The 16,316-nt window shown below is 32.4% G+C and overlaps 5 non-coding genes across 5 annotated transcripts; all 5 read left to right on the top strand.

Moving 5' to 3' along the window:
* The first annotated feature begins 4,621 nt into the window (after positions 1–4,621).
* LOC121983682 lies at positions 4,622–4,809 on the top strand. Its single transcript, XR_006112698.1, has one exon. It is a non-coding gene; the product is annotated as a U2 spliceosomal RNA (small nuclear RNA).
* A 1,663-nt stretch (positions 4,810–6,472) lies between these two features.
* Positions 6,473–6,669, top strand: LOC121983574. The gene has a single exon (XR_006112610.1). It is a non-coding gene; the product is annotated as a U2 spliceosomal RNA (small nuclear RNA).
* Positions 6,670–8,218: 1,549 nt separating this feature from the next.
* On the top strand, positions 8,219–8,416 carry LOC121983481. The gene has a single exon (XR_006112531.1). It is a non-coding gene; the product is annotated as a U2 spliceosomal RNA (small nuclear RNA).
* A 2,007-nt stretch (positions 8,417–10,423) lies between these two features.
* Positions 10,424–10,621, top strand: LOC121983527. Its single transcript, XR_006112571.1, has one exon. It is a non-coding gene; the product is annotated as a U2 spliceosomal RNA (small nuclear RNA).
* A 1,344-nt stretch (positions 10,622–11,965) lies between these two features.
* On the top strand, positions 11,966–12,159 carry LOC121983680. The gene has a single exon (XR_006112696.1). It is a non-coding gene; the product is annotated as a U2 spliceosomal RNA (small nuclear RNA).
* The last annotated feature ends 4,157 nt before the right edge of the window (positions 12,160–16,316 follow it).

Raw genomic sequence — 16,316 nt, 5'->3', positions numbered from 1 at the left:
AAAATATCAAAATAGAATAAATATATTTTTATAGTGTTATAATGAAATGCTGAAATCTCAAACAAAAAATATGTTGCATGCCTCAACTCTTCATGATTAGATCTCTCAAAAATATTCAAACAAACAAACAAGAATGGTAATAATTAAAATTGAGTGGGAAGAAGTACTTACAAAAGGATGATCCCTCCAAAACTCTAGTAAAGACTTCCTCTAGAAATCGTTACAAACACACTTGTCAAATATGTAAGAAAGTAAGTGAGAACAATGCACTAAAAGGTATAATGTTTAACTAATTTTACATGTCAACAAAAAAAATATACCTATATCATATTTTGGATATCTACTATGGTGATGAATTGTTCCTGAGAAAATATAATACAATTAGAGGTGAACAGATTATAATTTATATCAAAATAGAATAAACATATTTGGCATATTTTATAATTGATAAACAAAAAAAGGTAAGTTATAGTTGCATAAACCTAATCAGAGTCATGTGGGTCTTGAGTCTCCTGTGATTCAAGACGATACAGTGTCTAGCTCCATTAAGCAATGACTACTTGCATTTTGTTCAAGACAACATCATTTCTCACATACTGATCCTTCATCCTTTGATCCATTGTAGACAGAGCGAAAGAGAGATGAGGGTGGAACGAAGCGAAAGAGGCACAACATTGAATATGCAACAAATTTTACAGAGGTGATAGCATAGGGCCTATTGTCTGAAATGCATGACTAGATTGGTTCACTTGCAGATCACATTGGTTTTGGTTTCTTGTTGGACATTGATGAAGATGCAGTGAACTACTTATTGAAGAACAAAAATCTCTAGTTGTTTCCTGAAGACGAAGAGTTTCTTGAGTCCTTCAAGCAACCGAAACTAATGAGCTCAGTAAGTGAAGCAATATGGTTATGCATTTCAGACAATAAGCCCTTTACTATCACATCTGTAAAATTTGTTGTATATTCAATGTTGTGCCTCTTTCGCTTCGTTCCACCTTCATCTTTCTTTCGCTTTGTTCTACCTTCATCTCTCTTTTGCTTTGTTTCACCTTCATATCTTTGTAAGAATATTTTCACCCTATCCTTCTCCCAACGGAATAATCTGGTAACTTTGAATCTAAAATTATTCCAGAGGATAATGTCAGCTTATAGCTAACTATGTTGGATGTTATGTTGGATTAGTACCTAGTTTAGATTTTGGCTACATCAAAAGATGTGGTAACGAATTAAATGAAATCAAATAAATGCATAAAAAGATGTGGTAACGAATTAAATGGAATCAAATAACCGAGACCATAAAGAATTTTGAAGTTGAGGTTCAACAACTGATTGATACTTAGTTCATGAGTCAATAAAACATCATATCAATTGAACAAAGCTTGTGACCCAACACTTAGTTATCTTGTTAGTGTAACAAAAATTAGAATTCATAACCAACTGCATAACCACATCTAACTACCATGTAAGCCCCCATACAGGGGAGGATGTGTTGGTTCACACAAAGATTGTCTTCTCCAAGATCACACCTGAAGGATGAAAGATGAACTAGAAGGCACAACTATATAGTTGGACAAAACATCACCTTCTATTATATGTATCTAACAAAATATTACATAAATTCAACCTCTATTTTCATGGTATTATTGAAGTTTGATAATATCTAAAGAATATCGATAATACCTAAAGAATATCGAGATATGTAGTTTGTTAGATAATCAATATTAACATCCAAAAAATAAAATCTCAAACATCAAAAGAACAATCTCATAAAATTAGATATGCATTTCTACTAACTAAACTGTAATATTCTTACTCTTCCAACTACATCAGGCATATCCACCACGACCTGTTGATCAAACCTTCCGGGTCAAAGCAAAGTCGTCGACTGCTTGCTAGCGGCCGGCACAGCCGTCGGTCGCTTGCTGACGGCCAACACAATCGTTAGCATGCAGCTAGTGGCCAACAAAAGTGTCAGCCGCGTGCTGGCACCGCTGGAGGTCGGGAAGGGGAGAAAATTGCTCGGGAAGGAGATAACTGTTGGAGTGTATACTGAAAGCCTAAGCTTTTGTAAACATTTGTCTTGAATAAAGAATCACATTTGGTCAAATTATCTATATTTGTTTGTAGTTGTTCAATTAATTTATATTGTAGATAACATAGCATGTGGTGTCATATGCAGAAGATAATGTTATCAGTACCTTATAAATTATAAACAGTAGCTCACGACCAAAATGGAAAGGAACAAGTCATTAGAAGGTCGTAGTGTAATTAGGTATCAGTTTATCTTGACTGTATAATTACACTAGTACACTTAGAGTGTATTGAGTAGGACCATTTGAGGTCGTTTCTTTTATACTGATTTTATAAAGAAACAAAGACCTCGGTTATTATGGAAGTATGTGCTCTTAATCCTAATATAATAACAAGCACATATATTTGATATTTATTTCTTTAATTTATCAATGGGTGAGATTTAGTTCGATGAATCAATAAGCCCGATAAGTTGGGAAATCGTATCACTTATAGTGTGTGTTGTTGATTATAGAAGGAAACTGTGTCCTAGAGATACTAGGTTGAGAATGTCCCCAAGAGGAGCTCATAAGGATTGTCATGTTAAACCCTGCAGGTGGACTTAGTCCGACATGACGATAAGGTTGAGTGGTTCTACTCTTGGACTAAGATATTAATTAAATGAGTTGTCAGTAACTCACTTAATTAGTGGACATTCGATATCTTAAACACAGGGAGACTAACACACTCATAATAAGAAGGAGCCCAAAAATGTAATTTGGGATTGGTGCGGTAGTTCAATAATAGTTCTCTAGTGGAATGAATTATTATTGATAAAATTAAGTTGTGTGTTCGGGGCGAACACGGGATGCTTAATTTTATCGGGAGACCAAAACCAATTCCTCCTTTCGGTCCCTATCGTAGCCTCTTATTTATAGAGTTCTATACCCACCTATACCCACCTTATATACCCACCCAATAGGGGCCGGCCAAGCTAGCTTGGGATTGGGTAGCCGGCCCTAGCTTGAACCCAAGCTAGTAGGGCCGGCCAAATTAAATTAAAGAAGAAATTTAATTTTAATTTTTATTATTTGGAAGATATAATTTATTAAAGAGAATTAAAATTAAAATATCTCTCTTGTAAAAGATCTACAAAAGATTAAAGAAAGAGATTAGATCTCTTTCCTTATTTGTAGATTGGTGAGATATTTTATTTTCTCTTTAAAAATTATTCACATGTTGTAAAATTAAAATTATAGAAATTTCCTTTTATCAACCATGAAGAGATTTGAAGAGAAATTTTATTTTTTAAAATTTCGGAAACAAATTAGGAAGTTTTAATTGTTGATTAAAACTTGTCCAATTTGTTTTCATTGATGTGGCCGGCCACTTGAAATTAATTGAGGAAATTTTATTTTATTTCTCTCAATTAAATCATGTCAAGGAAATTAAGGAAAATTTATTGTAATTAAATTTCCTAATTTGCCTAGGCCAAGGAATATAAAAGAAGGGGTGAGGGTGCCTTCACAAGACACAACCTCTATTTATTTTCTCTCCCTCTTTTGTTCCTTGGTGTGGCCGGCCATCCTCTCCCTCTCTTCCTCTTGTGGTGGCCTAACCTCTCTCCCTTCCTTGGAGCTCTTGTGGTGGCCGGATACTACTTGGAGAAGAAGAAGAAGAAGGAGAGAAAGCTAGCATCTCTTGGAGCTTGGTTAGTATTTTGGTTTTCTTCTTTGGTGAAGTTCTTCCTTTGTGGCCGAACCTTGCTTGGAGGAGAAGAAGGTGGTTGGTGGTTTCTCATCTCGGTAGATCGTTGCCCACACAACGTCCGAGGTTAGAAGAGGAATACGGTAGAAGATCAAGAGGTTTTTCTACAAGGTATAACTAGTAATTTTTATTTCCGCATCATGCTAGTTATTTATGGAAATAATACCAAATACAAGAGGCTTACGTTCTAGAATTTCGAATATGTTTTTTTGATGCTGTGTTCTTTTGTTTTTTCTTTTCCTTGTGATTTGATTGTTCTCTTTGGTTAACCTAAAGTTATTTTAGGAAATTAAATATTAGCTTTCTATAAAAGGTTTTGTCTAGTCGGTGGTGATTGCTCCCATATCTAAGAAGGTCATGTGCCTCGCCACGTCAGTACTGGGAACCAATTATGGAAATTAATATTTAATGGAATTAATAACTTAAGGAGACTTGGGTCGAACGTGTAAAGTTCCGCAGGAGATCCAAGTCAAAACCTAAAAGAACAAATAGATTAAGTTTTGGATCAAACGTGTTAAGTTCCGCAGGCGATCCAAAATTTAATTTAAAAGAACACATGGTAGCTAGGAAAAGGTTCAGACCTTTGTACAAAATTTTTGTACAGTGGAACCTATAGGTTTTCCGAGTAGCAACCAACAATAACTTACCTAAAGATCACCGGAGAGGAGAGATCACCCCGGGATCGCCGGAGAGGAGAAAGACGAGCGCGCGAGAGGAGAAGGGCCAATGCTCTAATTTTATTTATGGAATTACCGATAGAATCTCATTTTCGCCGAGAATCTCTGATGGAAATTAGATTCCATCAGAAATCTTGTTATTTTCCTTATAATAAATAGTTTCCATTATTTTATCGACAGAAATTTAATTCAATAGTATATGTTCCTATCAGTTTAATATTTGATACGTGGGCCATTGGTCCACTATGATATTAAATTAATTTTTTTATGGGGAGAGGGTTCATTTCAATAGCTTGCTATTGGAATTCTCGTGTGTCGTGTTGCACTATTGCAAGATTCAGGCGGACCCAACCAAATGTAATTTAAATATCAAGATTTGCCACCAAGAGCCTTCTAAGTTACATCATTGAAATAGAAAAAGGAAAGTCTAATTCCAACAAACTGAGCTGCTATATTGACGAAGAGCTTTGGTGGAGAAGGGGAGAAGCGAGGTGGAGAGGAGGTGAGCAGTCGAGGATAGGGATGGAGTAACTCCTGGTATGATATAAGACTATACTACAAAGGGTGAAGAGCATGAAACTATAGTCCCACATCGATTTTTTTTAATGGAGAGAGATTATCATAGTAGTATGCTATGGTTTGGACACCGAGTAATGGTCCTTATCCACATTAATACTCCCACACCAAGTCAGGAATTTCCTTTTGAGCTGGTTTTGGTTCTTGATGATGAGAAAAATCAATACAATTTGGATGGCTTTAATTTGGTTGTTGATGATGACAAAAACCAATAATACAATTAGGTTTTAGTTCATTTCTTAACAAAAATTCAAATATTTAGAATCATCAAACTCTCTCAGTTGCCATCTCGCCTAAGGTTGACAATTTAGGTGGACCAGATTTGGGTTAGGTCGATTTTTTTTAAAAAAATCTTAACCTGAATTTGATTCGAATTCGAATTTAATCCTAAATTCGAACTCAACCAATTCGAACCCGAACTGAATAATCCTAAATATGATTCAAAATGACTTGTTTAGCTATTTTTTAAAATAATTTTTTACTTTTATATCAATACTTGTTCATTATCATACTACCATTAATATTAATATATATTAAAATATTTTAATTTTTAAAATAAAATTTAATTTAACTCCCAACAAATTCACTAAACCCCAAATTCCGGTCAACCTAAATCCGATCCAAATTCAACCCGAAAATTTTTAACCCAAAACTCTTCAATCCGAACATGGCCTGAACTCAAAAATTTCTAATCTGAATCTAATTTTTTTAGGTCACCTCAGATTGAATGATCAGATCAAATTTATTTGTAACAATCCTAGTCTCACCTTACCATTGAACCTTACTCTTAAGCTTGTCTAAAGTTGTCAGAAATATAAGAAAAAAATCCCTCAATACATTTATATAAGAAGAAAAAAATATTAGAGTAAGAATTTATACTATAACTTCTATCGTATCATCCTAATCTACTAAATCTGATTTAAATTATCATACATAATCATTTTAGTTATGTGTTGAAATAGTAATCACATAATTAAAATTATGAAAATAAAATATAATTTAATATTATTTATTTAACTTTTTAAATATTCATTTTAATCAAATAGAATTAAATTATATATATATATATAGCAGGGATTATGATCTATTGTTGATTTTAAAATTCTTCATCAGTTCATATCAATATCTAATAATAGTTGATTTGCTAAAGAGGCATGTCATTTAACAAATGATATTATTTTTGTTTTCACTTTCATTCTTTGAAGTGCTTGAAGAAATTAAGAACTTGGTATAATTTTCCTTGAGTCGGTGTCGGACTAGTAGTGTTTAGTTGTTTTGTCTATATTTTTCTTTTATGTACTGTATTAATTGACTTATTATGGCATGACACAATATTAAAGAGGGCGAAGAGCATGGAACTATAGTCTCACATCGCTGAATTAAGCGCTTCGTGTGCTATTTAGATCTTTAAAAGAAGGTAGGATGCAACAATATAATTCATACCTTTCTAGGCCTTTTGGCTAAGATCAAGTGTAGTATCTGTTCTTATCAATTTAATATCTGATATGTGGGTCATTGGTCCACTATGATATTAAATTAATTTTTTACGAGGAGAGGGTTCATTTCAATAGCTTGCTATTGGAATCCTCGTGTGTCGTTCTTGCGTTGCACTATTGCAAATTCAGGCGCACCCGACCAAATGTAATTAAAATATCAAGATTTGCCACCAAGACCCTTCTAAGGTATATCATTAAAGTAGAAAAGGAAAGTGTGATCCCAACAAACTGAGTTGTTATATTGATGGAGAGCTTTGGTGGAGAAGGGGAGAAGCGAGCAGGAGAGGAGGTGAGCAGTCGAGGATAGGGATGGAGTAACTCCTGTTATGACATGAGACTATACTACAAATGGTGAAGAGCATGGAATTATAGTCTCACAAAGAGCATGGAATTATAGTCTCACATCAATTAACTTTTTAAAGAAGTGATATTATCATAGTAGTATGCTATGGCTTGAACACCGAGTAATGGTCCTTATCCACAATAATACTCCCACGCCAACTCAGGAATTTCTTTCTCGAATGGGTTGGTTTTGCTTCTTGATGATTGCAAAAACCAATACAATTTGGCTGACTTTGGTTGTTGATGATTACAAAAACCAATAATATAATTAGGTTTTAGTTCATTTCTTAACAAAATTTCAAATATTTAAAATCCTCAAACTCTCCCAGTTGCCATCTCGGTCGATTTTTTTTAAAAAAATCTAAACCCGAATTCGAATTCAATTCTAAATTTGAAGCCGACCAATCCGAACCCGACTTGTTTGGCTATTTTTTTTTAATAATTTTATACTTTTATCTCAATACTTTTTCATTATCATACTAACATTAATATTAATATACATAAAAATATTTTAATTTTTAAAATAAAATTTAATTTAACTCTCAACAAATTCACTAAACCCCAAATTCAGGTCAACCTGAAATCGATCCGAATTCGACCCCAAAATATTCAACCCAAAACTCTTCAATTCGAACATGACCTGAACTCAAAAAATTCTAATCTGAATCTAATTTTTTTTAGGTCAACTCAGATTGAATGATCAGATCGAATTTATTTTTAACACTCCTAGTCTCACTTTACCGTTGAACCTTACTCTTAAGCTTGTCTAAAGTTATCAGAAATCTAAGAAAAAAAATCCCTCAATACATTTATATAAGAAGAAGAAAAAATATTAGAGTAAGGATTTATACTATAACTTCTATCATATCATCCTAATCTACTAAATCTGATTTAAATTATCATACATAATCATTTTCGTTATGTGTTGAAGAATTAAATTATATATATATATATATATATATATATATATATATATATATATACACACACACGATCTATTGTTGGTTTTAAAATTCTTTAGCAGTTCATATCAATATCTAATAATGATCTACTGAAGAGACATGCCATTAAACAAATGATATTAATTTTATTTTTACTTTCATTCTTTGAAGTGATTGAAGAAATTAAGGACTTGGTATAATTTTCCCTAAGTTGGTGTCGGATTAGTAGTGTTTAGTTATTTTTGTTCATATTGTTCTTTTATGTACTGTATTAATTAACTTATTATGGCATGATACAATACTAAAGAGGGCGAAGAGCATGGAACTATAGTCCCACATCGCTGAATTAAGTGCTTCATGTGCTATTTGGATCTTTAAAAGAAGGTAGGATGCAACAATATAATTCATACCTTTCTCGGCCTTTTGGCTAAGATCAAGTGTAGTATCTGTTCTTATTAGTTTAATATCTGATATGTGGGCCATTGGTCCACTGTGATATTAAATTAATTTTTTACAAGGAGAGGGTTCATTTCAATAGCTTGCTATTGGAATCCTCGTGTGTTGTTCTTGCGTTGCACTATTGCAAGATTTAGGCACACCCGACCAAATGTAATTAAAATATCTAAAATATCAAGCTTTGCCACAAAGAGCCTTCTAAGGTATATCATTGAAGTAGAAAAGGAAAGTGTGATCCCAACAAACTTAGTTGTTATATTGATGGAGAGCTTTGGTGGAGAAGGGGAGAAGCGAGCAACAGAGGAGGTGAGCAGTCGAGAATAGGGATGGAGTAACTCCTGTTATGACATGAGACTATACTACAAAGGGTGAAGAGCATGGAATTATAGTCTCACATCAATTAACTTTTTAAAGAAGTGAGATTATCATAGTAGTATGCTATGGCTTGAACACCAAGTAATGGTCCTTATCCACAATAATACTCCCACGCCAACTCAGGAATTTCCTTCTTGAATGGGCTGGTTTTGCTTCTAGATGATTGGCAAAAACCAATATAATTTGGCTGACTTTGGTTGTTGATGATTACAAAAACCAATAATATAATTAGGTTTTAGTTCATTTCTTCACAAAAATTCAAATATTTAAAATCCTCAAACTCTCTCAGTTGCCATCTCGCTCGATGTTTTTTAAAAAAATCTAAACCCGAATTAGATCCGAATTCGAATTCAATTCTAAATTTGAAGCCGACCAATCCAAACCCGACTTGTTTAGCTATTTTTTATAATAATTTTATACTTTTATCTCAATACTTTTTCATTATCATACTAACATTAATATTAATATACATAAAAATATTTTAATTTTTAAAATAAAATTTAATTTAACTCCCAACAAATTCACTTAACCCCAAATTCAGGTCAACCTGAAATCGATCCGAATTCGACCCAAAAATTTTCAACCCAAAACTCTTCAATTCGAACATGACCTGAACTCAAAAAATTCTAATCTGAATCTAATTTTTTTTAGGTCAACTTAGATTGAATGATCAGATCGAATTTATTTTTAACACTCCTAGTCTCACTTTACCGTTGAACCTTACTCTTAAGCTTGTCTAAAGTTATCAGAAATCTAAGAAAAAAAATCCCTCAATACATTTATATAAGAAGAAGAAAAAATATTAGAGTAAGGATTTATACTATAACTTCTATCATATCATCCTAATCTACTAAATCTGATATAAATTATCATACATAATCATTTTCGCTATGTGTTGAAGAATTAAATTATATATATATATATATATATATATATATATATATATATATAGAATTTTGTTATCCTGCGCGACGCCACAGTGCGCGACTGTGCACGCCGCGCAGGATAACAACGGTTTTTATTTTTTTTTATTTTTTTTAATTTATAAAATAAAAAAATAAAAAAATATTTTTTTAAGAGTTTATTTTAGGGTTCAGGCTTTGGTTATAGTGTTAAAACTATTTTTTTTTTTAGATTTTATCTCTGGGGTTTAGGCTTTCCAATTAGGTTATAGTGTTTGGTTTTAAAAAAAAATTAAAATAAAATTAATTTAAGTATTTATTAAGTATTGTAATATGTTAAGGGGATATATTAAGGTATTAAAAATTTATATAAGGAAATGTTAAATTTTTTAATTGATTTTTGAAATTTAAAATATTTAAAAAATTAAAAAAAAATAAAAAACTGACCGATCTCCTGCGCGCGCACAGTCGCGCACTGTGCGAGCGCGCAGGAGATCAAAACTCTATATATATATATATATATATGATCTATTGTTGGTTTTAAAATTCTTCATCAGTTCATATCAATATCTAATAATAGTTGATCTACTGGAGAGACATGCCATTAAACAAATGATATTAATTTTATTTTTACTTTCATTCTTTGAAGTGATTGAAGAGATTAAGGACTTGGTATAATTTTCCTTGAGTCGGACTAGTAGTGTTTAGTTATTTTTGTTCATATTTTTCTTTTATGTACTGTATTAATTAACTTATTATGGCATGATACAATACTAAAGAGGGCGAAGAGCATGGAACTATAGTCCCACATCGCTGAATTAAGTGGCTCATGTGCTATTTGGATCTTTAAAAGAAGGTAGGATGCAACAATATAATTCATACCTTTCTCGGCCTTTTGGCTAAGATCAAGTGTAGTATCTGTTCTTATCAGTTTAATATCTGATACGTGGGTCATTGGCCCACTGTGATATTAAATTAATTTTTTATGGGGTGAGGGTTCATTTCAATAGCTTGCTATTGGAATCCTCGTGTGTCATTCTTGCGTTGCACTATTGCTAGAATCAGGCGCACCCGATCAAATGAAATTTAAATATCAAGATCTGCCATCAAGAGCCTTCTAAGGTACATCATTGAAGTAGAAAAAGAAAAGTGTGCTTCCAATAAACTGACACCAACTCAAGAATTTCCTTCTCAAATGGGCTGGCTTTGGTTGTTGATAATGACAAAAACCAATATTACAATTAGGTTTTAGTTCATTTCTTAACAAAATTCAAATATTTAGAATCCTTAAACTCTCTCGGTTGTCGCCTAAGGTTGACAATTTAGGTGGAGCAGATTTGGGTCAGGTCAATTTTTTTTTAAAAAAAATTAACCCGAATTCAATCAAAATTCGAATTGAATCATAAATTCGAACCCAATCAATCCGAACCCGAATTGAATAATCCTAAATATGATTCAAATTGACTTATTTAGCTATTTTTTTTATAATTTGTTACTTTTATCTCAATACTTTTTCATTATGATACTAGCATTAATATTAATATACATAAAAATATTTTAATTTTTAAAATAAAATTTAATTTAACTCCCAACAAATTCACTAAACCCCAAATTCAGGTCAACCTGAATCCAATCTGAATTCGACCAGAAAATTTTCAACCCAAAACTCTTCAATCCGAACATGACCTAAACTCAAAAAATTCTAAGCTGAATCTAATTTTTTTCAAATCAACTCTGATTGAATGATCAAATCAAATTTATTTTTAACACTCCTAGTCTCACCTTACTCTTAAGCTTGTCTAAAGTTGTCATAAATATAAGAAAAAAAATCCCTCAATACATTTATATAAGAAGAAAAAAAATATTAGAGTAGTATTTTATACTATTATCATCCTAATTTATTAAATCTGATTTAAATTATTATACATAATCATATGTGTTGAAATAATAATCATATAATTAAAATTATGAAAATAAAATATAATTTAATATTATTTATTTAACTTTTTAAATATTCATTTTAATCAAATAGAATTAAATAATATATATATATAGTAGGGATTATGATCTATTATTGGTTTTAAAATTCTTCATCAGTTCATATCAATATCTAATAATAGTTGATCTACTAAATAGATATGTCATTTAACAAATGATATTATTTTTGTTTTCACTTTTATTCTTTGAAGTGTTCGAAAAAATTAAGGAATTGTTACAATTTTCCTTGAGTCATGTCGGACTAGTAGTGTTTAGTTGTTTTTGTTCATATTTTTCTTGTATGTACTATGTTAATTGACTTATTATGGCGTGATACAATACTAAAGAGGGTGAAGAGCATGGAACTATAGTCCCACATCGCTGAATTAAGCGCTTCCTGTGCTATTTGGATCTTTAAAAGGTAGGATGAAACAATATAATTCATACCTTTCTCGGTCTCTTGGTTATAATCAAGTATAGTATCTTCTTATCAGTTTAATATATGATATGTAGGCCATTGGTCCATTATGATATTAAATTAAGTTTTTATGAGGAGAGGGTTTATTTCAATAACTTGCTATTAGAATCCTTGTGTTGTTCTTGTGTTGCACTATTGCAAGATTCAGGTGCAATATTGACCGAGGGGTGAACAGTAGAAGTGAGTTAGGGTTTAGAGTTATATATATATATCATTTTTTTTATTCCCTCTTATCTGTTTCCCTCTCTCATATCTTCATCTCGCGGGCATTGTAACAAGGCTTAAATCACAGTAAGTGTCCATAAGTATACCAAATCATGAAAGGATATGTGATCGATCTCGTTTTCTCTTGGAAATAAGATAATGCCATTGTGTTTCTATCAAGAGAGATATGTCCGAGCAACCATCCACACGACGTAACTAGAGGAACCGATCTTGCCTTTGTAAATGGTGACGAGTTTGGGGCCTACGAGCACATTGCAAAGGCCATGATCTCTCATTTTATGAAGCTTGTATAAACTTATGCTTCAAGTTGTGCCCTCGTCAAGCTCATTTGAATAGAAGTTGTATATTCTTTTTTCTAAGAAGAAAGATAAAACATCACTGATAATGATTTTTTTTTAAAATAAAATATTTAAGTATACAAATAAACGTTATTCTTAATGTGAAAAAATCTTAGTTTAAGGCGAAAGGAATTTTGACAATATATATATATATAATTGTTTTGAAATTCAAAATTTAAAACGCCATATTGATAATAGGGATGGGTTGTAATAATTTTGTTTAAAAAAAATACGATATCGATTTCAAACTAGTGCGACTTTGATTAAATTTTGAAAGATTAAGAATTTAGGATATTAGATTTTTCATAAATTTTTATGAAGACTTGTAATTTTTATAATTTTGATGGAAACAATATATCAATAATTTTTTTTCAAAATTTTAAAATTAGTTCGAGTGTTTTTAAACTTTCATTTCGGATTTTAGATGAAAATGCATTATTATTAGTATTTAAATTTTAATCATCAATTTCTACACACTTTTACTTTTCATGAGTAAAGATTTAACCTTTCACTTACAAGATATCATAATATCTTGAAAATGTCCTAAGTACTAACTTTACAAAAGTTAAGTTAACCATACTCTTCTAATTTAAATTGACACTCTCTAAACTTATATAGGATATAGAAAATACATTCTTAGGAACCCAAAATCTATTAATACTTTTTAGGTATTCTAGATATTCACTAGAGATAACTTCCTTCAATTCCTTCTTAATGACCTTTCTAGGATTCTTACAAGTTTTGGTCACGCTAGTCTTCTCAAGATCAATTCTAAGGATAACATTCCTTGTAACTTTGGCTTGATTAGTTCCATAACTATATGTAACTCTATGGTACGAGGGAATATTCTCCTTGGCTTTTGGTTTATATCACAAACCTCTCTTGCCATTGAATGATTCTTGTTTTCCTAAACGTAGGTTTTCCCTCTTAGACCCTGGGACACTAATTGTCATTTTGTTAAGGGTCTTCTCTAATTTATCAAGCCTTGACCTCAAGACTTGATTTTCTATCCTTAAATCCTCAAATTTTGATTTTCTATTATTTTCTTGAACATTTTTCTATTTAGGCACATATCTAACTTGTTATGGTTTCTTACCTAAACTATTATTTAATTACTTTCCTACCCTAAGGTATGATAGTCCTAGCATGAAATGACTTGTAATTGTCTTTAGGTTTTTCATGTTTTCTATTTTCATGATAAATAACATTAAAATGAAACAAAAATTCTAGCATACGTTTTATCATTATTTAGATAATTACCATTAACTAATAGTACCTTAGTTAAGAAAAATACATGATACACTCCTTGCCATTGTGTACCACGGGGCTGACCTCCTTTGACTTCTTCTTACCCTTGGGTGTCACTTGACCTTTCTTCTTGGTCAACTTTAGACACTTTCTTTTGTAATGTCAATTCTCTTATACTCAAAGCAAATGATATGATTTTTATTTTTTCAAATTGAAATTTTTATACCTTTGCTTATAGAGGTGACACATTTTTCTTCATTTCATCTAGAAATAGAAGCTTCTTCTTGTTCCGGTATCAATGAGCTTTACTCTCCCTCAATCCTTGAGGTGGATAACTCTTCAACTTTATCCTCGGATGTTGAGCACGTCTCAACCTTTGAAACCTCTTGTTCTTTATCCAAAAAAATTCCTTCTTTGGATTTTTCTTCACTTTACCCTGAGGTTGGATCTTAATGAAGTTGTGCTAACTTGTTCCATAGCTTCTTGGCATCTTAATACTCTCCAATCTTGCACAAGATGGTGCTCGACAATAAATTAACCAATAATTTAGTTTCTTTCTCATTAACTTCTCATCTTTTGATTTGCTCCTCATTCTATTTATTCTTCTTGAGAAATTTTTCATTTGAATCTTTTGGAGCTTCAAAACCCTCAATTAGAGCAAACCATTGCTCTATCATAAAAAAAAAATTCAACCTTTTATTTCCAAAGGTAGAAACTCCCAATTACTTTGGGTGGAGGTGCTCAGATATCGTATCTGAATCTAACTCTAAAATCCATTTGAAGTTGAGCTCCTTGATGATGAATCTTTGACCATTGAAATTAGGGCTTCACTTCAAAAAATTTTCTTCTTCCTCTAGCTCTTTGCTCTCTTAGCGATTAGTCCAATGAAGAGCAACCTTACTCCGATACCACTTGTTAAGACACTCCGGGAGCTAGAGGTGGGGTGAATAGCTTCAATATTTTAGTCGATGATGATTTGCAGTGGATATCTTAAAGCGAAGACTCATCAATGCTAACACTTGGATTTTACTTCGTATCCACCTCCTTGAGGTGACTAATCTAAGAGTCCGCTCTCCTCACAATCTTATCCACTATGAAATCACTCCTTGGAAATAAACCGGAGGAAGGGAAACCTCATACAAGCTCACAACAAGAATACAAAGAAAATAAGGAAGTAAATACACAATACATTGAAAATATTGCTTGTTTGATCTCTTATTGCTTGTAGATACCTCTTGAAGTTTGGAAAGTGTAGCAACACTTGCTTAAGAACTGGCAGAGTGTGTGTAAAGGATTTGGTTCAAAATGTCCATGAAAACTCTTTTCTAGGGTTCTTCGACGTCTCTCAATTGATTATGCTCACTCCTAATCGATTGCCACGTAGGATGCCCGTTCAACCTATAGAATGATTTGTTTTCAAAACCTAATCTATTGGTGAGTCATCCCAATTGATTCAGAGAGCCTTAATCGATTACCAAATCTATTTCACAACTCTCTGTTCACTAACGAAAAGGTCTTAATCAATTAGCCCAATCGATTAAGACTTCTTAATTGATTATTCCTTCTCACAATAAAACACTATCTAATCGATTGACCCAATCAATTAGCAATAGTTGAATTGATTGGTTCAATCGATTCAACCCTTGTTTATGCTCTTGCGAAAATTACACCCTAATCGATTTGGCAGCCAACCTAATAGATTCGAATAAGCCCTAATTGATTGTCCTAATCGAATATTCTTGTCTTAATCGATTGATATAATCGATTACCAACCCTAACTCACTATATCTAAGTCTAGGGTTTTCCTTACCCAATAGTTGGCCTGTTGGTGCAATTTCCCTAGGTCAATGTTGACCAGGTTGACTAAGTTCAAGTTGGCCTGAGCTTAGGTTTCGATGTTTGACAATATGAGAGGAAGTAGTCAAATAGGTCACGACTGACTGGATATTTGACGATATGTGTTTTAGAGATTGCTGGCGCAATTGTCTGTTTAGGAAGATTGTTGATGCAATTCACCTCTGGTCAAGAGTTGACTAGTTTGGTGTGTAAAAGAGTCAAGTAGTTCAAGGTTGACCAAATACTTGACTGAGAAGTCTTAACTGGAGGTTAAGAAAGGGTAAAACTAACGGGAAGGTTGGCAGAAGAAAAAAAATTCAAGTGGGTCAATGTTGACAAAACACTTGGTGTGAGAAAGTCCTGGTGAGAGAAATCAGATGAAACCCCTTAGTAAGTGAAGCTAGGCAATGAGAAAGGTTCCGATGAGTGAAGTCAGATAAAATCTCTAGTGAGTGATGTTGGGTTCGTCGGGCCGCGAAAACCGCTTTTTCGCATCGCGGAAACCCCGAGTCACCCAAAGCCATGGATCTCGTGCAAAGATTCGTAAACAAAATTTTTCGAAAAACCTTTTTCTTGTACGAGTTTGTAAAAACTTTAGATCTACACTAAAGTTAAGATCATTACCCTTGTAACGAAGCCCTTCGCGTTCCCGCTCGTCCAACGGTACGC

The sequence above is a fragment of the Zingiber officinale genome, chromosome 5A (assembly GCF_018446385.1).
Source record: "Zingiber officinale cultivar Zhangliang chromosome 5A, Zo_v1.1, whole genome shotgun sequence".
Classification (NCBI taxonomy): Eukaryota; Viridiplantae; Streptophyta; class Magnoliopsida; order Zingiberales; family Zingiberaceae; genus Zingiber; species Zingiber officinale.
Note: the sequence above shows the minus strand (reverse complement) of the source record. Positions and strands in the feature narration are given on the sequence as shown.